Here is a 23,251-nt window from a genome sequence, read left to right as displayed (position 1 = left end):
CTAATTCTGGGATTCTGGAAGAGTCAGAAATAGCAATTACAGGCGACTGAAAAAGCTAATTTGTTCATTTTCTCTCACAAGCCCCAGTTATGTGTTCGTAGATTGAATTTGGCTGTTCAGAAAGGAAATGGCAGCATGTAATAAGCATAATGCCTGACAGGAGGGGGAAAACACCAACCCTCTGTTAACAGTTAATTCAAGAATTTCATTTAGCTACACAGTAAGGAAAAAATACAGCCAGAGGTATGCAAGTGAGTCTAAAACATGCCAAAGTTTTTCATTTATTCCATCTATCTTGAAATGAAGCATGCACATATGTTCTAAAAACAGAGGAGCAATTATAAAGCACAGTCCTTCACTTATGTAGGTCAAAATGTATTCACCAAGAAAATAAAACAAATACTCTAACATTTTCTCAAAGCATTCTGGATAAAACACTCCACCCCGTTCAGTTAATATTGAATTGGGTGAACATTTCCGTGAAGAAACTCTAACACTAGGTGTCCTTAAAAGGTGAGATCTCTGTTAAATCAATCACTTTGGGGGGAAAAAAATCAGTGAAAACCCTACTTTCAAAAGGTCCCCTTTAAAGGAAATGCAGGTTCTCAAGAGCACACTCACGTTTTCCTGTCAAAGGCGCTTCAACCACCCAACTCTGCTGAGCAGCCAGCTGCCGCACCTGCCTCCTTCCGACCCGGCCCGTCGGTCTGACCTCGGGCTCCCCGCCGAATTCTCCCAGCACATTTCATCACTTCCTGTTGGCTGCGACTCCGTGCCTGAGATAAGGCATTCCCTACGCCGCTGCCTTCCCCCGACAGGCGCCAGGTTCGCAGGCCTCCGCTGGGAGCCTGCTGGGCCCGTCACAGAAGAGCTTTCTTTTCAGAAAGGGCCCAAACAGAGACGGCAGTATTGCACAGAAAATCAGGGATGAGGTCTGAGAACAAAAGCCCCACGTACCACGTATACAAACACATACCCTGCGCCATGGTCCCGGAGTCTCTTCCTGTATCAGGGATCCTTCCACTTAGGAGGAAAAAAAGACATGTTCCCTACGGAAGTGCCACAAGTTAGTGTGACAGGGCCTCACTTGCACGGAATGCGCTTCTGCTGCCCCTACGTGCAAGACTCAGCCCCTCCCTGTGACTCCACACACCCGGGCAAAGCAGCCTGCAAGGGAGGCCGGACACTCAGACGTGCAAACATGAGGCCCTAGAATAAAAACCAAACACAAAACCACCTCGCTTCATACAGTTTACAAAGAACTGAAAGTGAAGGGGAAGAAAGAGTAACTTCAGGTGAGGAAGGAGAGACAGTCTCTCCTCATTTACAAAGAGAACCTACTGTGTCACTCCTGTAAGACAGAGGACGCACAGCTTCTCTGCTGCCAGAGCCCAGGACAGGGCAGAAAGGAAAGGGACAGGCAGGAAGGGGTCGCCAGGAGCGCTTCTGAAGAGGGTTCTATTTCTTGAGCATTAGGGGAATGCTGTGTTTGCGAAAATTCATTGGTTTACACACTTATAATACGTGCGCTTCTATGTATATATATATATATACATTTATACCTGAATAAAAAGTTTTAAAAAATGTATGCAACAATATTTTAAAAAATACAAACACTACAGAAAGGAGAAGATATTGAAACAAAAATAGACAAAAACAAATATCCATTTTCATACAAAATGTTAAGTTAAAAACAGCCATCTAGTAATGTGAGAAAAAGAATATATATATATATATATGCATGTATGTATGTACGTACGTACGTACGTACGAAAGACTGGGGCACTTTGCTGTACAGCAGAAATTGACAGAACACTGTAAATTAACTGTAATGGAAAAAATAAAAATCTTATTTAAAAAAAAGAGAAAAAACGAAATACAGCTATCTAGTCTGACCTTATGACACAAAACAGAATAGGTTAAAAATCTCTTCCCCAAATCTTGTGTTTAGAAACTCTTTAATGGAAAAGCATGAATAAAGCAAAGACCACATTAACAAAAGCCTCGATGATTTGACACACGATAATAATCCGTGCTACTTGGGAAATTATTACATCAACCCCCTCCCCCCAAATAAACCAGAAGAGCCAGCCCAGTGCAGATTTCACTGTATTCCACCGCCAGCTTAGTTAAGTCAGTTACACCCTTACAGAAGTGTGCAGACTGGACCACCCCGCTAGCCACACTCAGCCAGCAGCATCCTCTGGTCTGCAGGGAGGCTGGCCACTTCATCCCAGGGTTTGCTGTGGGATAGGCAGGATTAGGAAGTGAGCATCTAATGGCCCTAAAGGTCATTTTGCCCAAAGATGGACTCTAACGCTGGAAAAGACTGAGCTACAAGCTCAAGAGTGTTTCTAGAGGTGACTTCAGTGTCCTTGACCACATTACACAGATGGGCTTTCTAAAACTGGCAGTTATCTTTCAGAGCATATGCTTTAACTATGCAGCATAAAAAAATACGATCATGGGAGTTCCTGCTTTAGCACAGCAGGTTAAGGACCTTTTGTTGTCTCTGTGGTGGCAAGGGTTAAATTCCCTGACCCAGAGCAGTGGGTGAAGGATCCAGTGTGGCTCCCAGCCGCGGCTCAGATTCAATCCCTGCCCCAGGAACTTCCGAATGCCATCAGTTCAGCAGAAAAAAGAAAAACAAAACATGACCACAAAGCCCTTTTGCTGGGGTATTTTCTTCCACAGAGAAAGTATAAATACCTGAGTTCTAACAAAGTGAGCTGTCTAGCTTTCCTTGCTGTCAGCTAGCATGATGGAAAACTTCTTTGCGCGAGGGCCCCACTTAGGGCTCTTGGTTATGGGAGGGACAATCAGAGCAAGGTTTAAGAGTCTCATTCTCTCTCTTTTTTTTTTTTTAATAAATCCTACAAACACAGGCTACTCAATAAATATTTATATAGTGCTTACTTTATTTATTGTTAATCATGAAAATAATCCTCTAAGGCTAAGTACTGGTAACCTCGTCCATTTTCCAGGTGAGATAACTCAAGTACAGAGACATTCTGTGACTTGCCTGCACCCCGGAGCCGGTCCATGGGTCACAGGTAGGGTGAGGGTGGTAGTGGTGTAGGACTTGAACCCCAGGCAGTCAGCCTCCAGAGTCCAACTGCTAACCACTATACCACACTGCCTCTCCACCTCGGCTTCCCTGAAGGATCAGAACTGGGTCTTGGATACAGCTGTTGTTTAATAAAAATTTTACATGAACTGAAATAAGGATGCAGAAAGCAATGGGACTACGAAGGAATGAGATCAGCTTCAGGCACTTTCTCTCTCCCAGGGACCTCAGCCTCACCTCACACCTTGTCAGTGGATTCCTGGCAAGAAGGCGAGCTCTCCTGCCCCTCTGAGCTCTCCCATCCTGGGGCAGGGGTGCAGCCCCTTGAGGTGGCGCTGGGACAGAAACATTGCTCCAGAGAAACCCACGTGCTAATTTCTAGCATGTGGTGCCTAAACTGGTATTTCCAGTTCCAGTCTGGTTTTTGTCACCAGACAAAATGGTTTTGAAACCATTGGGCATTCATTCAACAAACAACAGTGCCAGGCACAGCGCTTAGGGCCTCAGGGGCCCATGACGGAAAAGCCGTGGTCTCTGCCCTGCATTGCTCACAGAGTATGGGCAGGGCAGAAGTGCAAATAAATTTAAATGGCATGAGCTGACAAATGTTAGAAACAACATGCCCCGAGGGACAGGAGCATGGACCCCAGGTGGGAAGGCTTTAAGAAGCAGGGGACCCAAGTGGGCTCTCCAAGAGCTTGCTACTGACCTACTCAAACCATGTGGATTAAGATGGGAAAAAATTTAGAAGCTCAGAGTCCTTTAGCAAATTAGCTAAAGGCTACCAGCGTCATCCGTTACTTGGTACCGATCGCTGAGTATGTGCCCATCAGCAGGGGGATTTGAGCAAAGAGTAACTTGGCATAACTCACAGATGGCAGGACAACACCTGACCAGGCTACCTCTTCTCCCTGACAGCTGTTACACGACTGTCGCCTGGTGAAAACGGCTGCCTTTACTGGGCTCTTTTGAAAGATTCTGTAAGGTTGGTACTCCTAGCCCTGTTTTACAGAAAGGAAACCACCACAGAGAAGTTAAGCAACCTGCCCAAGGTCACCCAGCTAATAAGGGCAGAATGGGGATTCAAACTGAGGTTCACCTGATACTTCAAAGCCTGTCCTCTTTCTACAACACTCTTCTGCCTCCCAGGGAACTAGAGCTGTGAGGAAAATGAGAATATTTAGCAATGGGTCATATGGAGAAAGAATAAAATTTCTATGATGTCAAATTTCCCCCATTCCTCTACTAGTCTGTCCTTGCTCTAATACCATACTAAAGAAAAGAAAAAAAAAAAAGCCTTATTGAGATATAATTCACACACCATACAATTCATCCATTTAATGTGTACAATTTAATGGCTTATAGCCAGTCAATTTTAGGACATTTCATCGCCTCAAAAAGAAACCCTATACTCTTTAGCTATCATCCCTCTCCCTGGCCCCCATGCTTCTCCCAGCCCTAAGTAACCAGTGCCTCTTAAAAGGTGATTCTTAAAGAAGTTACAGGCACATGGCACACAACAATTGGGGTTGTTAACACAAAAGGGCAGTTCTGTGCTTCATGCCTCCCAACTGGGCTAAAGCTAAGAGCTGAGCCAGGACAGAGCAAGGCAACAGCCAGACAACTCAGAGGGAGAGGCTGGAGCGAGAGAAGGGGGTACCTGGCAGCCCCACGCTAGATGAGCTCTGCAGTCTGCATGTTTCTGAACTCAGCAAGCCCTAACTGCAGAGCCAAGCAGTCTAGCACCAGCAGGCACGGTGGAAGTCATGCAAAAGCCCAGAAGGGCCTTTCTGGTCACAACCTTAAACCATTGGGAATATGTGCCCACCCTCCCCCCCCATCTCCCCATCTCCAGAAAGGCAAGTACAAGATTGTATCAGTTGCCACAAGCTGGGGATAATAAGAATAGCATTGTTCTGAGAGACGAAACTAAAGGACTAAAAAGACTCAAGGCTCTGATGAAAAGGTAACTGCCCAAACTCAGTTTGTCTCCTTGCTCTTCCTCTCAGCTTTCTTGCAAGTGCTGCGGAAAGGTGCAGGGAGAGGGAATACAAAAAGACCACATGTAAACTCCTGCAGAGCCCTGATTTCTCTGAAACGCTTCTCGGACAGGACATCAAAAACACACTGTGCAGCATGGACACACAATGGAAAACTACCTGGCACTTAAAAGGCATGACCTGCTGATAGAGGTATGGTGAGGGAGTCACAGAAACATCCTAATGAGCAAAAGAAGACAAAGGTATACACCGTGTGTCTCGTATTTCCATGAAATTCTAAACAAGGCCAGACCAATCCAGGATGACAGATCAATGCGTGCCTGGGGGCTGGCTGCACAGGGGCACAAGGAACTTTCTGAAGTGATGGAAGTGTTCTGTGTCTTCATCAGGACAGTGGGCACATGCATACCCACTTGTCAAAGCCCCTAAATGAGGGCATTCAGTTACAGGTAAACTAGTGTCTCAATAAAGAGAAGAGGAAGGGGGAGGAAGTGGAGGGGGGAAAAGACAGAAGAAGAAAAAGAGGCAAGGAGGCCTCTGCAGAACTTGAAAAAATAGAACTTTCTCCTGCTCCCAGCATCTGCCTCTGCAGTACAACAGCGACTGACATTCCCCAAAAATTATGCTGCGAGGTGCCTCTAATCCAAAGACTAAACAAAGTAAGTTCTGTACAATGTTAGCACTAAGTGTATTTTATTAGGTCTCAACTCTTAGAATAACTGATCCTCTAACATACACAAGTGATTCTGATGAGCCCGAATGGTCCACATTCTAACCAGGTTAGCTCAGTTCTCCCCATCATCACGGCAGTGCCAATGCCAATCAGTGACTTAGACGTGGCAGCTCTCAATGGCTATCTGACAGTCAGCAAACAAGTAAAATCTTATACGATAATTACAGGCATTAACTTTTCTTTTTCTTCTTCAAATGATAAGCAAATCTTAAATTCAAGAAACCTACCATGTTCACGAATAGGTTACGCAAAATACGTTCTGATTTGTTTTGGTTTTGGTTTTTGGTTGGGGAGAGGGTAGCAGCTATGTTCAAATCCTACTTGTTAGCTTTTCACATTTTTTCATGAAACAGATATAATTAGAGCCATCTTATCTTACCTTTACTCTTCCCACATATGGACATAAAAAGGAATAAACCAAGCCAAATTTCTAACATTCTCTATCAAAGAAGGTGCCAGGACAAGCTGAGTGAAGTACCAGTTCTATCTTTGGCAAAGCAAAAAAAAAAAAAAAAAAAGTTGAAACCTTTTACATAAGCTTCTTTTCTTGCTGGCACTTGTCCAAAGCTAAAAAAGAAAAAAAAAAGAGGAAAAAAAAAAAGAAAGAAAGAAGATATAAAACCACACTAATTAAAACAAAAAGCCCAATTAAGAAAAACTTCAAGGCACCAATGAGATAGGAAAAATACACATTACTTTCTTTTCTTATGCATTTTATAAAATGCCAGCATGAGAAGCAATACCTAGACTTGTAACACATCTCAGTGGTTAAGATGTTATGGAGCTCCCCCAACTACCCCCCAGCCCTGGGAACAGCTTGAGGCTTCTTTGGGTAACACATCTAAGGAAGAAGGTCTGAATTCAAAAAAGAGTGGTGAGCAGGAGTTCCTATGTGGCTCAGTGGTTAACAAACTTGACTAGCATCCAGGAGGATGCAGGTTCCATCCCTGGCCTCGCTTAGTGGGTTAAGCATCTGGCATTGCCGTGAATTGTGGCGTAGGCTGGCGGCTACAGCTCCGATTGGATCTCTAGCCTGGGAAGCTCCATATGCCCTGAAAAAAAGAAAAAAAAAAGAGTGGTGAGCAGGGTTTGTGGTGAGTGGGGGGTTATTTTTCAGGAATAAAGTTAGAGATATGCTGTGTTAATGTTTTATTGGAGCTTTCTTGGTATGATTTTTTTCCCCTCATTTATTTATACGTACCCTCTCTCTGCTAGACCCTGGAAGTCACAAGCCAAATAATTCAGCACACTTTGCCTTAAGCAGCTTAGAGTTTAGTAGAGCAGACTGACAAGCGCCCAGGACCACACAGTGTGACAAGTACTGCGTAACAGACCTAAGCAGGAGCTGAGAAGGTCGGGGCCAGGAAGAGACGCCCCAGGAGAAACGGTCCTGAGCTGGGTCAGGTAAGAAGGGGCTGGGTCGCTCTGCGCCTCTGGCTATGGCTTCCTCTTCCCCGGGGGAGAGGGCAGAGCACCAAAGCCCCCAGCTTCAGTGACCAGCACCCTTCGTTAAAGGCAGAAGCGCCCAACACAAAGCTGCCAACTTTATTGTGCCAATTAAGGATATTAAAAAAGAAAAAGAAAAACCCTACCACTTCACATTATTCCATTTCAAAGGCATTTTAATAGTTTTTTAAAAAGTATTTTAACACTAAAAACCAGGCCATACGACTTCAGAATAAAAGAAAAGTATCCTCAGCTTTGTAAAGAGGAATTATACTGTTGATATTTTGGTGGCATAGCAATAAAAACGCCATCATAAACTTGTGTTTGGGAAATCTGCAAGTGGAGGATAAAACCAGGGGCTATCTTACGACAGTTTATACACATCTACCAGGACCTTTACACTCACTGATAACCCCGCAAGGTGGGAGGACTGTCCATGTTTTCCGACGAGGAAACGACGGCCCAGGGGACGGCGTGCCCACGGTCACACAGCAGGGGCAGCACGTGTGAGTGGAACTGCTACACTTGGTTCCAACAGCAGAGCCCATTCTGAGCCCCGAGACAATGGAGGAGGAGAGAGCCAGGTGATCCCAGGACGGTCAGAACCACACAGCTACTCTGCTGTCATTGCTCTGGGGATGGCAAGGGAAGAATTCGGTTCTCTTACATTTTACCTATGTATTTATTTGTTTGTTTATTTATTTATTTATTTTCGGTAGTCCCAAACAACCAACTCAAATCCTGCATGAAGCCGGGAGGAGCATGATGTCCCAAGCATCCCGGAATGTGACCAGCACCTTCACCTTTCTCCTCCCTTTTGGACCTACGCTAGGGAAGATGGAAGAGATCAAGGAACAGGAAAACATCTGAACCCTTACTCAAGATTTTCAATACTACACTTCAATTCGGCATGTAATAAGGATATAATAAAGTCCTTAATAAATGAATGAATCTAAAGCTTGTAGGCATTATTGCGTATTATATAAACCTGATGGAAAAGATAGGGTCTCAAACCTCTACAAGCTTCCATTCTCAGTCTGAAATATGATTATAAACATAATACCAACTACAAACAGAAGTGTATCTTGTTTTACAAACTTTACATTTTCCTTCCACTTTGTCTGTTTAAAATTGAAGTCTACTGTAGCAAACAATCTTTCAACACAATGTCCCCAGTCATACTCTGACACGGGTCGAGAGCTTGCCATGTAAGGATACAGGGCAGGTAACCATCAGAGGCCAGTCCCTGACAGGGCTCCCCACAGCCTTATGAGGGAAACGCAGGGCTGAATGGGGCCAGGCAACAGAGAGGGGCACAGGAGAGCAGATGCGGGACCTTGGCAAGTTTCTAAGCTTCCTGTTCCTCTATCTGCAACATTTGAAAAAAAGCCTCAGGGCTTGGGGAGATTAAGCAAGATGAGGTGCACAAAGTGTGTTCTTAAGTGATCATCTCTCCATGACAGAACTGGAAACTCCAGAGGATGCTGATCACAACTCAAGTCAGTGAAGGCTCAAAGGGGCCCCTCCAGGGCAGGGCTAAAACAGGAGGCACATCCTTAGGCGGACAGAGCCTAAGCTTAACCCCCAGGAAACTCAGAGAGCTGGCAATCAGTAAATGTCAGAAAATCAGTGAATTAATGCCATAGCAATTCAAATGGAAACAAATCCACAAGGACCATAAAAAACAAAGCATAGACATGGACAGCTGGTTCAGAAGATTTCATGAAGGAAGATAAAGTGCGAGGACCTTGCCAAGAGGCCACCTGGGCTGAGCACCTGAGAGGGCCAAGTGCAGCACAATTGTGGACACTCTGCAAGCATCCTGGCAGGACTCACAGGGAGAAAGGAAGCTACTCAGCCTGGCACGGGCTGCTTTGCACTTGTGACAGGTGACCCATCTTAAGATGAAGGACATGTATCCCCCACATGTATCAATGTGAAAATAAGCTAAAGATGGACAGGTTACAAAACAGTTTAAATAGTACGATCCCATTTTGTTTTTAAAAATCACATGTTGTCGGTGAATCTAATAATCTTGAGAAGTGTGCATCAAGGTGCTGACAGTGATTTTTTTTTCCTTTGAAAGTCTGTTTTGTATTTTACAAAGTCCATGTATTGATTTTACAACAAAGGAATAAATGAGTGCCTTTATGAGTCTTTAAACCCAGATAGATGATGCCAAGGCAGAATTCAAAAGGGCTGTAGAGAGCCCCACTGCTGCACAGGGGGTTCAGGACCACAACACCCTGAAGTCCTCTGCAAACCGACAGATGTGGGGAGGTCATCAAAGGCAAACCCCAGTCTGCAGGGCTTTCCTAAAATCCCCCATTCTGGATAAACCCAGGAATAAGCTGCTATTGACCAAAGCCTGCCTTTCTCATACCTCGTCCTCCAGAGGGGGGTGCGCCGCCTCCTGAGCTGGCTTCACCAACTGTACAATGTTTCCTGGGGGAAAGAGAAGGGACGTGATTCCTTAGCGCTCCACACAATTTACTCCATAAAGTCTGAGACTTTGCAAACCAATTCTGCAAAGAAACACAAGTTCCAAGAAGAAGTAAGACCCCCCCCCCTCCAGCTGTGTTCAAAAACAGCAGGTGCTGGCCCGGCCTCAGATCAGTGACCTCATCCATAGCATGGAGGTTCTTTAAAAGTTCACACCACGTGAATTAATTCCATGCAGAGGCAGGTCTAAGGAAGACATTCCAGTGTACAAGCAAGTCTTAGCTACTGGATAAACAGAACCGAACACAGGGCCCCATCCCCAGTGCTGTCCACACACAGGCAAGGAGACCAGACTTCTGGTCTTCTCAGGAAGCAGACAGCCCCTTCCCTGTTAGAGGACAGAGATCCCAATGCCCCTGCCCCACAGACCTGGTGACCACCAAACCCAGAGAATTAACATGCCCACACAAGCTGTCATAAAGGCCTGCAACAGGTAAGAAGAGCCAGGTCTACACAGCAGGCGTAGGGCTGGGGGTAATGCTATAAAGTCACCAGTCAGTACTGACTTCTGGAGCCAAGATCTTCTTGAAATGGGACACCCCAAGGTGTGCTTATTATACTTTGTGACAGCATCCACTCTTACAACTCACAGCTCAGTGACTGGGTCTTACTGAGCGAACACAGAGACAGTGAGTTTACCCAGATCCTGGGTCCCTTTGTGCTTGTTGCTCAGTAGGCCCATCACAATCCATTCATAATCCCCCACCTCTAAGAAAGTGTCCTGGGGAGTTTCCGTCGTGGCACAGCAGTTAACGAACCCGACTAGGAACCATGAGGTTGCGGGTTCAGTCCCTGCCCTCGCTCAGTGGGTTAATGACCCGGCGTTGCCGTGAGCTGTGGTGTGGGTCGCAGACACGGCTCGGATCCCGCGTTGCTGTGGCTCTGGCGTAGGCCGGTGGCTACAGCTCTGATTCGACCCCTAGCCTGGGAACCTCCATATGCCATGGGAGGGGCTCTAGAAAAGGCAAAAAGACAAAAAAAAACAAACACAAAAATATATTCCAACTGATTTATAACCTCGTTTTAATTGAAATTATTTTCTGGTGGCAAACCTATTATTTTTCTTCTTCAAAGAAGTTAATAAAAAGAAAAAAGATGTTAAGAAATATTATTACATAGTTAATAGCACCACCACTTAACACTAGTTTAGACACAGTTCTTCTTCCTATCGAGGCCTGGGGAACAAACCAAGACGTTTACGATGAGTAACAGCCGGAACACCGTGGCAACAATCCACATCATAACACCTACACTAGCAAAACAACCTGGGATTCACTACATACGTAGATTGGAAATGTTTCTCTCTCTCTCTCTCTTTTTTTTTACAGAAAACATCAAATATATTAAAAGGTAGAGAGACTAGAAAAATGACCCCTAGTTTCAACACACTGGCCAATCTTGTTTCATCTGTGATTCTGAAAATCGTTAAATGCTCGCAGAAACTCAGATGTGTCTTTACGTGACCTGGCAGGTCCCCAGCACATGCCCTCACGCAGGGAAGAGGCACAAAGCAAGTAGAGCAGGGTCCTGGCCTGGAAGGACTAGCAACCCAGGGGGACTAGAGCCGCATAAAACATCTACAAAATCAAGGAACAAAAACACCAGGCCTGCAAGGCGAAGCCTGGTAGTGCTAACTGTACTCCCTGATAGGATGCAATGAGGTCAGCACTTCACCTCTGCATATTCGTCCCCCAAACTCATAAATCCAGTCTAATAATGTGAAAAACATTGAGCAAACCCAAACTAAGGACCTTTCCACAAAATATTTGACCATCACTCTTCAATCAAGGTCATGAAAAATAAGGAAAGACAGAAGCTGTCACAGATCAAGGAGACGGGGGAGACGTGATGACGAAGTTGCAATGAGATGTCCTGGACTGGATCCTGGAGCAGACCGAGTCTCAGCAGGAAAACTAGGGAATTCCAAGTGAGGTCTGTGGTTTACTTAATAACACTGTGCCAATGCTAATTTCCTAATTTTGTCAAATGCGCCCAGGTTAGATAAGTTGTTAACAGCAGGGAAAACTGGGTGAAAGGTATACGGTGATTCTCTGTAATATATTTGTAACTTTATTGTATATCTAAAATTTTTCAAAAATAAAAGGTTTATTGCAGAAATGATAATATAAAAATTGGAACTGGCTAATGAATATTAATTCTTCTTCACAAGAAGAAGTCAGTGACAACGAAGCTTTCATTTTAAAATTCAGCTCAGAAAGAAGAAACCTCAAGAAATAAAACAATTTGTTAAAGGGTCTCAAAGAAAGTAAGCACCTTGAAATGAAGGCAGGGCCCCTGTAAGCTAAAGGCCACACCAGGTGACCAGTGGCAGCACAATGGACGTGCTACCATGGCAAGGAACTGTGAGGACAGCCAGAAGTGGCTCTGAGGCTGCCCGCCTGGTGTCCCCCTCCACCGAGAGCAGGGCTGTGCCAGTCTCCCTGTACCCCCGCAGCTGCCCAGCCTCTCCCCGTCCTCTCCCCTTCGGCCCACCCGCACAGCACCTCTCTTCACTCACGCAGCAATTCCTGAGGAGCTGGAGCACACCACTAAGCTGAAAGCAATGAAAGGCGGAGGTGTTAAAACCCACTATATGGTAATTCATTTTTTAAAAAGTTTATATGTATCCAGGGAAGAGATGAACTGTACACCAGGAGACCCGAAGCTGTGGTTTTGAACAAGGAAGGGACGGAAGCAGCAGCAGCAGCAGCAATAGAATGCCACCTCCGGTCTTTCTGACCTGGAGACCAGCTGCCGAGCCTGCTAGTGCTCACTCGTGCTTTTATTTTATTTTATTTTATTTTATTTTATTTTATTTTATTTTTTAGGGCCACACCCGCGGCATATGGAGGTTCCCAGGCTAGAGGTCGAATTGGAACTACAGCTGCCGGCCTACACTACAGCCACAGCAACGCCAGATCCCAGATCTGAGCCAATACCACAGCTCATGGCAACACCAGATCCTTAACCCACTGAGCGAGGCCAGGGATCAAACTCACAACCCCATGGTTCCTAGTCGGATTTGTTTCCACTGCACCACGACGGGAACTCCTAGCTCATGATTTTAAACAGCTTTGCATGTGCTTCCTTAAAACACCACCATTCTACATCTGAAACAGGACACGATCCTAGAAACAAAAGTGCAGATCTGGATTTTCAAACTGTGAATAGCACGTGGGGATTTCATTCACTCTGAATTGGATTTAAGATGACCCTTATGACTGGGGGCAATGCAAAAGCCAGCCCCTGGGACAGAGCAACTGGATGTCTGCCTCCACGCTGCAGTCAACATGTCTTGTACATGTATGTCAGCCTAAAGAAGAATTCATGTAAAATATTCCAAAATGCTCTGTAACAAAATTAATGAAAGACAAAGACAGAAAACCCAACACTGACATTTTTAAAATAATCCAAAAAAATAAAAAAAGAAGAAGACAAGTCATTTCCACCAAGACACAGCAGGTTAAGAATTCAGCGTTGTCTCCGAGGAGGCGCAGGTTCAATCCCCAACCCAGCACAGTGGGTTAAGGATCTGGTGTTGCCACAGCTGTAACATAGGTCACAGCCACAGCTTGGTATTCGATCCCTGGCCTAGGAACTTCCACATGCCATAGGTGCAGCTGAAAAAGAAAGAAAAGACAAGAAAAGGACCACAACAACCTAAAAAAAAGCTGTGCTTGTTCTTCACAACACCAGTTTAAAAATGAACGGCATCTGCCCTCTTCTCATCCATGAGGCAGTCCATCCTGAGCAACGTCATTTCTGCTTACCGGGCGAGTGAAGAGCGTCTTGCAAAATGTACATCGAAACTTCCCCTGTGCTCTGAATTACCCAACTAGGAATCTGTACGGCATTGTCACTGCTCAACAGCCCTCCACCGAGGCTTCGTCTCTTAATGTCACGTTAAGAAAGAAGCTACATATGCTCTTTCCATTCATTTTTAAAAACGTTTTATCAAACTAGAAGCTTTCCACATACACCTCATACTTTGCACATTTGTCAGGTGCAGAGCTCCTGGCCAAGCTTTCAGGCCACGTGCCTATGCTGTGGCAGGTTTGACAAGCCCCACACGAGGACCAGGCACGGCCCCCTTCCCCAGATACCCAGCAGGGTGGGTGCTCCCCTCTGAGCTGTGGAGGAAGCAGGCTGCTGAACTCCATCCAACCTTAGGCCCGTGCCTGTCTCCCTCTCCCTTCGCTCTCATGCTTCACTGCCCTGTTTCCTTGGCATATAGGACAGGGCTTAGCACCTAGGGGCATAGCATATGCCAAAATAGGAAAAGAAAAAAAAAAAAAAAAGTCCATGAGAGAAATGGCAGCCTCACCCCTGGGCATGCACAGCTCAGGTGTAAACACCAAGCCTCAGGAATAGAAATGCACCCTCAACTCGCAGCCTAGAACAAATTCCAGCTCACAAACTACCAGCTGTGGAATCACAAGTTGATTTCACTCTGAGCCTCAGTTTCTCCAACCAGCGCCTGGCGCTTCCTGTCTTTCTCTCTCCACCCCACCTGGAACAAGCATTATCAGCTCTATAACCCCAGCTGACCTTTGAGGAGGCTGTGCCAAAGCACAGACCATAGGTCTAGCTATGCCACACGGTACCCACCACACCTGCTCCAAAGGTGGTGTTCTGGTCACATTCTGACTCTCTCACATAACGCTCTCATAGGTTTGAAACTGAGTTTAAATTATTAATTCTCTCAAACTCAACACCCATGCTCAGTTATTAGAATGTCTTAAGCCTCCACCATATGCTCACCACAAACTTAAGTGCTTTCTGGGGATACAGAGACCTTCAGACAAAGGCCACTCTTGTGGTTTACTCATCAGGAAGATAAAACTCCAATAATTCTATTAAAAGGCAGGATGGAGGAAGCAAGGGCTGCCTCTTCTCGTGCATGGTACCCTGGCCAGGTAGAGGCTTGGGAAGCAGACCCACAGGCTGGGGTGGGGGGCATTGAATGGGGAACTGGTACTGAGTGAGGACAGAGATTCAGTCTGGGAAGATGAAGAAGTTCTGCAGATGGAGGGTGGTGGATGCACAGCAACGTGAATGTATTTAATGCCACAAAACAGTACGCTCAAAACTGGGCAAACGAATGTTAATGGCAAACAGGAGCCTTTCTCAGCTGGCACTAAACAGCTGAAACAGTCCTAACTGGCAGCTAGTTTTCCACAGAGCCCTAGTTATCTAGGTCCCTGATAAGCGGGGAGGGGGGGGGGATCTTTATAACTAAGTTTAGGAAGCAAAAGAAAAAAATGGTCAAAATGGTAAATTTTATGTTATGTATACTTCACCACATACACCAAAATTTTTGTTTTAGAAAAGAAGAGACAAACCCACACATATTTCTAGACTTCCTGAGTGACAGAGGTAGAGTCCCAAGGCACAGGAAGGCCACTCAGTAGTGATGCTGGCTCAATGGACCATCTACTCAGGAGAAAAGAAAACTGGATTTTTACCTCACCTCAGTCTCAAAAGCAGTTAAAAATCAACTCCAGAAAGACTAAGGGTTAATATAAAAAGCAAGACCTTAAAATTGTTTTTAAAAAAGCAAAACAAAAAAAAACCCGGAAGAATTATCTTTATGATCTCAAGGCAGAGAAGAATTTCCTTTAAAATGTCCTTTAAAATAGCTATCTGGTATTGCCACAAGCTGCAGCGTAGGTGTTGCTGTGGCTGTGGCACAGGCCTGCAGCTGCAGCTCCGATTTGACCCCTAGCCATATGCCATAGGCACAGAAAAGAAAAAAAAATTTAATTTAAAAAATAAAATAGGAGTTCTCGTCATGGCGCAGTGGAAACAAATCCAACTAGGAACCATGAGGTTGCAGGTTCAATCTCTGGCCTCACCCAGTGGGTTAAGGATCCAGCGTTGCCGTGAGCTGTGGTGTAGGCTGCAGACGCAGCTCAGATCCCGCATTGCTGTGGCTCTGGTGTAGGCCAGTGGCTACAGCTCCGATCGGACCCCTAGCCTGGGAACCTCCATATGCCACAGGAGCAGCCCTAAAAAGACAAAAGACAAAACCAAAATAAAATAAAATACATATCATAAAGAAAAGATTAATATAATCAACTACACTGAAATTTTAAATGTTTAACATAAGACAACATAATGAAAGTGAAAAGACATGCACAAAGTAGGAGACAATTCCTGTACCTCATATAACCAATAAATTGATTGGTATACAGAATGTATAAAGAACCAATACGAATCAGTAAGAAAAATACAGACAACCCAAGAGGAAAATGGGAAAAAACCTAATCAGACATGTCACCAAAGAGAACCTGGGAATTATTTATGCTCGTACGGAAAGAGGCTCATCCCCTCAATAAGCAGGTAAGGTCAAACCAGAATGAGGTAACATCTGACATCCACTCGCCGGGTACAATTAAGAAGCGCGACAATTAGCTGGGAGGGCCAGGCAGGGACAATGGGAACTTCCAAATCCTCCATGTCAGAGAGGAGCGTGAACTGGCACACCACTTGGGGGAGGCATTTCTGCACGCCGAGCACACCCAGGAGGCAGAAAGTCTACTCCTAAGTAAACCTTAGAGAAATGAGTGCACCAGGAGACCTGCACAAAGAAGGTTCATAGCCCAGTACTCCTACTGGTCAAAAAAAATGGAAGTTGTGGTCTATGCCTGCGACGGTTAGTTTTATGTGTCAGGAAATGCCCAGATAGCTCACCAATCATTATTCCAGGTATTTCTGCAAGGGTGTTTTCAGGTAAGATTAACATTTTCATTGGTAAAGTAGACTGCCCTCCACAGTACTGGTGAGCCCCAATCCAATCAGTTGAAGGCCTGGATAGAACCAAAAAAACCAACCCTTCCCAAGTAGGAGGGAGAGCTCCACCTGCCAGCCTTCAGTCTTCATCTACACCATCAACTCTCCTGGGTCCCTAGGCTGCTGGCCTTTGCAGGGAACTGGAACTGCACTATGGGCCCAGATGGAGTTCAAACCTGCTGGCCCCTTATGCAGATTTGGGCTTGCTGGTCTCTGTAATCACGTGAGCCAATTCCTCAAAGTAAATCTCTTTCTGTGTTTACATAGATCCTATTGGTTCTGTTTCTCTGGAAAATCCTAATATAATACACAAAATGGAATATGATTCAAAAGTAAAAATGAGGGAGTTCCCGTCGTGGCGCAGTGGTTAACGAATCCGACTAGGAACCATGAGGTTGCGGGTTCGGTCCCTGGCCTTGCTCAGTGGGTTAACGATCCGGCGTTGCCGTGAGCTGTGGTGTAGGTTGCAGACGCGGCTCGGATCCCGTGTTGCTGTAGCTCTGGCGTAGGCCGGTGGCTACAGCTCTGATTCAACCCCTAGCCTGGGAACCTCCATATGCCGAGGGAGCGGCCCAAGAAATAGCAACAACAACAACAACAACAAAAAAAAAAAGACAAAAGACAAAAAAAAGTAAAAATGAAATTTGCAGATTACTTGATTCCTCTTTTATAAAGCTCATAAAGAAAACCCGAATATATTATTTATAGGTACATATATAGCTGTGTAAGTGTTCTCTTTAAAAAAGCAAAAGAATGATCAAACACCCTGGAATAACTTCACCCCTGGCAGGAAGCCCCCACTACAAGCTTCCCTGTGGTGCACAGTGGTTTCAAGCTGGGATGCTGATTTTCAAGGTTTTTATAATTATGTTTGAAAACTTACATACCCATCACCCATTGTTTATATGAATTTAAGCTAATAAAAGATTTCTAAACTAGAGATAAATAAGAAAAGTGCTGGAGTTCCCTTTGTGGCTCAGCGGTTAACAAATCCGACTAGGAACCATGAGGTTGCAGGTTTGATCCCTGGCCTTGCTCAGTGGGTTAAGGATCTGGCGTTGCCGTGAGCTATGGTGTAGGTCAAAGATGCGTCTCAGATCCCACATTGCTGCGGCTGTGGTGTAGGCGTTGCCATGAGCTGTGGGGTAGGTCGCAGATGCAGCTCAGATCCTGTGCTGCTGTGGCTCTGACGTAGGCCGGTGGCTACAGCTCCAATTGGACCCCTAGCCTGGGAACTTCCCTATGCTGCGGGAGCAGCCCAAGAAATGGCAAAAAGACAAAAAAAGAAAAGAAAAGACAAAAGGAAAAAAAACCCACAGGTATTCAACAAATGCCATGCTAAAATCGGACCAATGGTGAAACCCACCTCTCCCACCAAGGCTTTCCAGGCCAGTCTGAAGGTCCAATTAGACCTGAAGCCCTCCAGGGTTCTGGGCATTCAGGCTTTCCCTCCCTTCTCATTTTGAGAACACTGGTCCACTTATTTTGCATGCGGAAGAGGAAGGTTAGAAATTATGACTGAGCTAATGCCTCACAAAGAGACTATAGAACCATGGGCACCTACCAAGTTAACCCATCTACTGCTGACCTTTGGGGATCTAGATGTCACACCTGGTTCCCAGTGCTCCTACTACTACAACAAAACTGCTCCCCTGGTCATTTTGAGGTGGCTTGTTATTTTTACAATCCTCTTCCCCACTCAACCCCAGGAATTTATTCCTGATTCCTCCAGGGCCACACACACCTGCAGTGGTGAAAGGCCAATGGAAAGTGCAGGCCTTAGGAACAGGTGGTCACATGCTTGAGACAGAGCAGAAGAGAAACACAGGGCCAGCTCAGGCTGGACAGACACTGCCACAGGGCCACCTCTGGCCCCTCCCCCATGAGCCTGTCAAGTTCACAGAATTATCTGGGGATTTACAGATGTGGGGAAAGAGTGCTGTACACAGGCCTCCCTGTCATGCCTGGAGCTTAATGAAATGGCCACCTGATGTGCTTGCTACTGGGTCCTGGTAAATATTTCTGTACTCCTTCTATGAGCATTTTTCTGAGATTTTTATTACAGTTAGCTGCAGTTTGGGGATCTAGATGCCTTTCAAACATCTGCTAATATAAGCAACGTAAGTCTTCTTTTTGTGTAATGAATGGTGTGCATGACATTAATTGAGCGCTTACTATGCTCTAACCACTTGACACGCATTATCCCATCTAGGCCCGACAGCAACTCTACACAATGGTGCTCTTCCTTGTCCTGCTTATCTTACAGCAGAGGGAAGCTCAGGGAGATTAAACGGCTTGGCCAAATTCAGAGTTGTAGATGGGAGGACACACCACTGCTCCAAGCCCTGGGCCAGGACTTCCTCCAGCTGACGCAACTCCTCATGTGAGGCTATCGCAGTATTTCTGGAGTAAACCGTGCTTGGTCATGAATAACTGACCTTTTAATACACCTCTGTATTCAAGTTGCTATTTTATTTAGAAATGCTGCAGATACATATAAACATATATATAACATACATAGGAAAACTGGTCTATAGTTTTCTCTAGTGGCTGGAACTGCAGACAGGAAACCCAAACCCTGTAAAGAGAAAGACGTATTTGACTACATAAAAATCCTTAAATTTCATGGAAACAGACCTCTAAACAAAGTAAAAACAAATTACAAAAACAATAGCCAGGGGGACATATATGCAATACAGATAACAAAGAATTTATAGCCCAATATACAAAAAGCTCCTAAAACCTGAAAAGAAAAACAACTCGGAGTTCCTTGGTGGCCCAGTGGCATAGGACTTGGCACTTTCACCACTGCAGCCCAGGTTCAGTCCCTGGTCTAGGACCTGAGATCCTACATCAAGCCACTGCGTACTGTAGGCAATAAATTAAAAAAAAAAAATTCAAAGCAAAGGGATGAGGGTAGACAAAATACATGGATTCATAATGTATAGGAGACATACTAATGACCAATGAACATGTGAAGTGATGCTCAACTTTACTAGTACTCAGGAAAATAGAAATTAAAATAACAATGGGATATGATTTTTACCCATCAGATTAGCAAAAAAAATCATCTATTATTGGTAGAAATGCCCAGAAAAGAGTGTCCTCATACACTGCTGTTGCAAGTATGTCCTACAAAAACGCAATTGGCTCTGGCCTAACTACCAGACACTTCGGTCCTGGAGAGATACCCCGAGCACAGCACTCATTCACACGCTGAATGACCTGCCACACGCAGAGCACTTAGTTAGATCTTTGTTCTCAGAGAGCTTAAAATCAGAAGTATGAAAGCTACAGGGAACTGAAAAGAGCAAGCTGCCGCATGATGCCTACAGTATTCTTCCTTTTATTAAAACACACACTGATGTTAGTGAGAGCCGGGAGGAAGTGGTGGAGGCTCAGCTACTTGAAGCGGTCAACGCTGGTTTTTCTCAGAGGGTTGGGGCTGGAGGTTTATTAGCATCTTGCTGTGTATACATCTTTTTGTTTCACTTGGCATGAGCATATAGTAACAAATGCAATAACCTGTAACCCTGAGGAATCTAATAAAGGATATTGCAAACAGCTTTTGTTGGACACAACAAAGAAGAGCACAAGGTCCACGGTGAGTTGGCAGGAGAGCCGAGAGTCCACCCTCTGTCCGGCTGACCGACCGCAAAGCTGGGCTCTTCACTCCTCACTCGAGTTCACCACCCACCCAGGCCAGAACTCAGGAAGGCTGCTGTGCTCACACAGACACTAAGTTTCAGGAGGCAGTCTGGCAACACTTCTTGAACTCGTAAGAACTGCCTATTTCTTGAGCTCCTGTGGATGATGTGCTTTTTAATCTCTAGAAGCTGAGGTGGATACAAAAGATAATACAAAAGCCTGTTAGCCATGTGGCTGCATCTTGGCCCTTGGTTAATGCGTTATCCATCTCCTGGGCTCTCTACACAGCATTTCCCCATAGGCTGCTCCTTGCCCAGCACCCATTCCTCCTGCTTCCAGCTACGGCATTCCAACTGGGCTCCGGAGAGCCCCCGCCCCTTGGAAGCAATCGTCCCTCCCCGGGCTCCTCTGCAGGTTCCGGGTGAGTCTGTGAGGCCACCCCGCCCAACGTCTCCCAAGGAAGTGCTCTCACGCTCAGGTTCGTTTAGGACCACAGACCTGTGACGCACACCCAGAGTCCTGACAGAGAGGAACACCATCCCTCCTGACCAACCCCTACAGCAGGGGGACTGGGGCTCTGTCACTTAGGAGAGCTAGAGTGGGTCTCTACAAAAGTCCTCTGAGACACAGAAAGCTCGAGATCACTTCAATGTTCTTACCCCTGCCCAAGGCCCAGTGACAGTTACATCTGTTTATACCTCTGCTGACAGGAAAAAAATATTCAACCAATGACAGAAAGAAATGAATGGCCCAGGTCCAATGCTTGCTTCTCCGTGAATGCCCTGGCCCCTTCCGCTGGGAGTGCATGCTCTCTCCGAAGGCATCTACCTTTTTTTTTTTTGGCTTTTTTTTAGGGCCACTCCCACGGCATATGGAGGTTCCCAGGCTAGGGGTCTAACTGGATCTGTAGCTGCCGGCCTACACCACAGCCACAGCAACGCCAGATCTGAGCCGCATCTGCAACCTACACCGCACTCACGGCAACACAGGATCCGAGCCGTGTCTGTGACCTACACCACAGCTCACGGCAATGCCAGATCCTTAACCCACTGAGTGAGGCCAAGGATCGAACCCTCGTCCTCATGGATACTAGTCATATTTGTTACTGCTAAAGGAACGATGGGAACTCCTGTAATTTTTTTTAAGTTAGAAATAAAATTCCTAAACTATGTACTTTAAAAAAATGATTCTTGGAGTTCCCGTTGTGGCTCAGTGGTTAACAAATCCAACTAGGATCCATGAAGTTACGGGTTCGATCCCTGCCCTTGCTCAGTGGGTTAAAGATCCAGCGTTGCCGTGAGCTGTGGTGTAGGTTGCAGACGAGGCTGGGATCCTGCGTTGCTGTGGCTCTGGCGTAGGCTGGTGGCTACGGCTCCGATTGGACCCCTAGCCTGGGAACCTCCATATGCCGTGTGAGTGGCCCAAGAAATGGCAAAAATACAAAAAAATAAAAAATTTTAAAAAGGATTCTTACTTTATCCAGTTTCTTCAGTTAGCTGCCCATCCCAGTCCCATGAAACAAACGCTGAGTGACCACGGCCAGATGTCATGCCAAGTCCTGAGGACAACAGTGCCTCACAGAAAATAAACTAGTATATAAAGTCCAGCTGAAGGAGCTATGCCCAGGCTATAAGGCATTGCACTTAGCACGACATTGAAAACATTCTTCCCTGCCATCAGTGACAACAGAACAGCTATCGAATTGGCTTAAAGACCAGGACAAATTAATAAAAGTACCTAATCCAGAATTCTCAATTTCCAATCTAAAAGAAAAGGCCCCAGGCTTCCCTGAAGGTACTCTGATGTAGCTATGCTAACCCAATAAAACTCTGTTCCCACCTGGCACGCATCCGCCTGCCCACACTGAGCCTGGAGGTGATGTGAAAACCCAACTGCCAGGGACAAAAGCAGGATGTCTGTGAGCTTTTGTGCCTGACTCAAGACAGCTACTCAGCCACACCTGATGCAAAGATGGTTCCAAGTGGAAGAAATACTCCCTTTATTTGGTGGTACAGGGCATCTGGGAATAAGGAGGAAAGCAAACCAGAAGGAAACTGAAATAAGCTTCTCCTACCTCACCTGTGCCAAAAGGTTGCAGAGCTTCGACCTGGCTGGCCTGGGGAAGGGCCTCCCCATTGGGAGACACCTGTCTCCTCCCCTTGGCTCATCAACAATGCCACCACTTTAGTAACGACGTCAAGTCAAGCCACTGTGGCCAACGACTCCAAGAGACACGAGTGCTTGCCCAAAAACAGCGAGGCCCGAGAAGAGGTTGGAAATCAGAAGTGGGGCCAACACTGAATTCTCCTTGTTCTAAATTAAACAGCAGACATGGATATATACTGGCTTGTTTGTTGTTTGGTAACCAAAGGTCAGGAAATCTGGATGCTTCCTATCAAAACTGAAATCAGCAAGTGTGCAAGGATGATGTGACCAGAGGAAGACCCTTTCCTCCAGCTGCACACCTCTCAGGACAGGAGATTCACCCTCAGAGATGGGCGGGCTGCTTCTGATGGGCTCCACACTGTGCCCACTAGAGCTGGCAGATGGGCGTGCTTGGCTTCACTTCCCTCCGCACCTAGACCCAGTTCCAGGGCTCGGCAGGGTTACCCTTCACTGACCAGCACCCCCATCTGACCACACACACCAGCCCTCAAGCCAACATCTCAGAAGAGCCCGCCTGGTTTTGAAACACTCGCTAATATAAGGAGAACACAAAGAACAGCCTCCACCTCCATCCCACACCTCAAACGCACACTCACACATCTGTCATCCAGCCTCAGGTCGTTCTGACTTTTGCCTCTACCCTGCATCGTATTCTGGAAGAAGGGGTCAAGTCTGAAAAAGACCTTGAAATTTGACAAGTGTCCTGCACGTAGAAATCACTAAGTAAATCCACCTTCTCACCCTAGATTCCACAGCTTTATCTCCTCCTGGAGCCATTCCACCCACCTCCATCCCCAGTGCCTTCCCCTCACTGACTGCAGGATTGATGTCCATTACGGGTTCATGTAGAGTCACTAGGCACCTGTCTTCACCCCTACCCCACCAGCACAAAGGACA

General features: G+C 45.9%; 1 protein-coding gene across 5 annotated transcripts in view; it reads right to left on the bottom strand.

Moving 5' to 3' along the window:
* Positions 1-23,251, bottom strand: part of PACSIN2 (protein kinase C and casein kinase substrate in neurons 2) — a 132,038-nt gene that overhangs the window by 85,540 nt on the left and 23,247 nt on the right. For 2 of the 5 annotated variants that reach the window (XM_047786067.1, XM_047786063.1), the window contains exon 2: positions 9,630-9,691. The exons of 1 other annotated variant lie outside the window; for it this stretch is intronic. The gene's annotated coding sequence lies outside the window, so the exon portion shown is untranslated. Of the gene's footprint in view, positions 1-621; positions 734-976; positions 1,211-9,629; positions 9,692-23,251 lie in introns of those variants that run through there. 2 more of the 5 variants (XM_047786066.1, XM_047786065.1) reach the window with 2 other exon arrangements.

Source organism: Phacochoerus africanus, chromosome 7, assembly GCF_016906955.1.
Source record: "Phacochoerus africanus isolate WHEZ1 chromosome 7, ROS_Pafr_v1, whole genome shotgun sequence".
Lineage (NCBI taxonomy): Eukaryota > Metazoa > Chordata > Mammalia > Artiodactyla > Suidae > Phacochoerus > Phacochoerus africanus.
The sequence above is the reverse complement of the archived record's forward strand: the minus strand, read 5'-3'. Positions and strand labels throughout refer to the sequence as shown.